This window comes from Alligator sinensis, unplaced genomic scaffold (genome assembly GCF_000455745.1).
Source record: "Alligator sinensis unplaced genomic scaffold, ASM45574v1 scaffold238_1, whole genome shotgun sequence".
In the NCBI taxonomy this organism is placed as follows: domain Eukaryota; kingdom Metazoa; phylum Chordata; order Crocodylia; family Alligatoridae; genus Alligator; species Alligator sinensis.
The window spans coordinates 218,175-222,043 of record NW_005842603.1 but is presented as its reverse complement, the minus strand read 5'-3'; positions in this window follow the sequence as shown (position 1 = coordinate 222,043).

Here is a 3,869-nt window from a genome sequence, read left to right as displayed (position 1 = left end):
CTTTTCTATAAATCTTTACTCTAATGCCATTATGCTGCCACTATATTATAAAAGGTGTAGAAACTAGGAAATCCCTTGGTTTATAAGAAGAAAAATACAAAGTTGCAATCACTTTGATATTCCTTTTACTTGTTGCATTGACTAATTGACTGTACCCCTTGTAGTCAACCCATTTACTTTAAGAATAAGTTCCCTGTATCACTTCAGTATGACCATTAGGAACACAGAGAGTATAAAACCCTTCAATTAATTTATCATATTGGCAAGGCCACTTCAGCGAAGGTCACAGTGGGCTCTGTATGCAGCCAAACAAGGGCATGATCTTCTATTACTATTCTCATTTCCTCAACTGTCTTTGATGTTCTTTTCCAGAAACCCAACAGCTCAGCTGCTCTGGGAAGGTTATAAACTATAAGGGATAGAAGGATAGGTCTTAATTTGCTATTTAATATTATTGGATTATATAGTTCTTATTTTTAAATCACTTCTGGTTATGTATTTTCATGTGAGCCTTTTTAGTTTGTCTGGTCTTCGAATTTGGAGAGAATATCAGCTGTTTCCCCCCTCCCCACCTCCCCCTGACATTATTTCAGTGTTAATGTACCCTGTTATGCAGATAATATGCTGGTATCTTCTGGATAATTTAAAAGCCACTTCTCCCATCACTGCATCCATTATAGTCCTATAGCCCACACATTATCAAAAATTAAGGTCAACAAGGTGAATATCCAATTTATTGCTCTTCATTTTCCTTACACACATTTTTGTTTTTCTCTTCAGGTTGTTCACAGTCCAAATGTAGTCTTGGAGAAGCACATTACACATAATAATTTACTAGGTTAAAATGTACCATTTTAGCAACCTCTTTCAGATTAGACAGAGAGCACCACCTACTATGCCAACTAGGATTTGCGGAGGACTCTTGTTTAGGAATGCTCTCTAGAACTCCTGAGCAAGATGTGGATATAATCATTATTAGTGGATATTACCATTATTAGTCATAACATTTCCAAAGGAAGTACTCTGGCTAGGAGGATGTGAGATATTTACAAATAAGCTCTGAAAAAAATTAAATTTGAGAACGTATTCCTTTTAGAGAACTTATTACAGGTATAGTTTTCACACTTATGCTCACTATTAGTTACTTTGGTTTATCACTTTTTAAATGTTTTCATGTCTCCACAACCAAAATCAAATTTTGCAAGTTTTGTGTACTGTAAAAATGAGAAAAAATTCAGAAATTGTCTTAAGAGTATTCTTAGTTTTTAAAAACTTGAATATAGATATTAAACATTAGAATACTGTTTACATTACAGAAAAATAAATATTGCAAGAATAGTTGTGTGCTGCAAGCATATACATACATAACTATTTGTCTCACGATTAATTGCTTAGGTAGTTACAACGTTAAATTAATAATAGCTTAGGCAAATTGTTTTAACAATATGATCAGAATGTCATAAAAACATCAAAATATGCAAATAAAATAAGAAGCCAGAACTCTGTTAATAGAATGGAAGGGAGTGAAAAACAGGTAATGCAGTAAATAACAATCTACTGATGGAAACAATATACCACAGAGTCTTGTATTTCTATATTGATTCATTTCAATTTATTTTGACCTAGGTCTTCAGTCTAAAAACATAGTTTTTTAAAAGTGTCATTGCTTTCTGACAGAAGAGGGCAGTCTTACTTTACAGTTGGCTGCAGAAAATCAGTATATTATTTTAAAGATCAATCTCTAGAGAGCATTGTGAGCCAATGAATTTAAATGTAATAAATGCCCCCTCCTTATGCTACTTAGTAAAAATAACTGGCAGTCAAAAAAGTGGATATTATGCTTACTTAATTGTTGTCAGCATTAAATTGTAGTGACCCAGGAACAACATATAATCTTAAATATACCATATACATGATTGATTTTTATGTTATGGTCAAAGATTAATTTTATGAAACAGCATCTTAGATTGAAAGGGATAAAAATATGATGAAATTAGTACTTCAAAAGCTTCATGGAATGTATTAAGTAAATTAGCATGAATGAAAATAGCTTACCAGGTATTTAATTAAATATATTTAAAACCATTGCATTAATATTCTGATATTTTAGAAATAACCCTGTCTGCTTGTTATATGGGGGGATGCCATGTTATGTGTAATAAGTGAGGCAAAAAACTTGGCCCCAGGCCAGGAAGGTGACTGAGAATATGCTAACTTCTATATCTATATATATCTATGATGTATATATCTATGATGAATACACCTTACAATCCATTTATCCAACCCATGCATCCTTAGCTTGCTTGCAAGAATGTTGTGGGAGACATATCAAAAGCCTTGGTAAATCAAGGTATATCACATCCTCTTCTCTCCCCTGCCCACAGAACCAGAGTTTTCATCATAAAAGGCAGTCGGTTTGGTTATTCATGACTTGCCCTTGGTAAATCCATGCTGACTGGTCCTAATCACCTCTTCTTCAAATGCTTAAAAATTAGATTCTTTGAAAATGATACCTTATGGCATGATTTTGTTTGAAAGAAAAAAATTATATAATATTATTTAGATGGATAGATGGATAGATAGATTTTACTCAAGGCAAACAAAAAATAATATTTTTCTTTTTTTTTCATTTAAGATAATGGACAACGGCTATTGAAGTTCTGCCTCTATCATAACTTCTGCATCACCAATTTATTCCTATTCTGAGCAGGGCATTGGACTAGATGACCTCCTGAGATCCCTTCCAACCCAAATTGTCTATGATTCTATGGAGGCACCCAATATCCAGCCATTGGCACCAGTTGGACTTTATCATTACTAGGTGGTCCAGTCTTAGTAATGGCCTCCTTACTGGGTGCACCTACATGAGACTCTTTACTGTACAGTGGACTTTTGTTGAACAGTAAAGCATCACTGTCTATGTGTGTGGCAATTAGGGTTCAGTTGACTAATTTACTTGGCTGGTGGATAGTCCTGTCAGACACAAGTGGTATCTGGCAGCACAGTATATCACTGTACTTAAGCACATGTATAGATGGTGACATCGGGATTAGTTTACTCTGGCTCAAATTGAGTCAGTTGTATTACTTGCACATGTAGTTGTAGCATAGCTACAATGGTGCTGGTTGTGACACTGATCTCTTGCTTGTGGTTACTAAGATCAAACCAACACCAAAGACAATCTTCTGCTCTAAATATCAGTGTTTGCCCTACATTAACATCACCAGTACAAGTGATCATCAGGAAACCTTACAGTTTTTAGAAGCTCTGGAAGAGGCTGCTTCAGACCTGCCTTTGTGTGAGACTGCAGAGGAGAAGTGAGGAAGCCTAAAAATATAAATGATCTTTGGCACTTCTGACTATATTGGGTAAGCACATCAGAAGGAACCCGGACTAGTTTGAAGCACACTCATATGAAGTGATTCCATTTGGCCAAACAAACTACTATGCTAAATCACAAGAAAAATGCTTCAGATGGAACTTTGAAAGAACTGAGGAAAGCAAGAAGTACTGCCCAGCAAATCTCAAGATGCTACATCAATGGTTATTGTCTATGCCTATCCAAGGAAATTTATTTGCATTTGACACCTGAAACATCAGAGGCACATATGATGGAATCAAGAAGGTGATAGGTTTAATTGCAGTGAAATCCCTTCCATGAAAAGCATTACCAGGAGAAGTCGTAACATACTGAAAGCAATGGATGGAAAGATGGGTAGAACATTGTCTTGTACTCTATTGAGGGGAAAGTGATTTCACTGACACAGACTTAATTTCACTGAGAGTCTGTGTCTTTCCTCAATGATACCCCAAATGTTCATAACCTAAATAAAACTATAAGCAATCTGGCCAGTGGCAAGGCCCTTGGA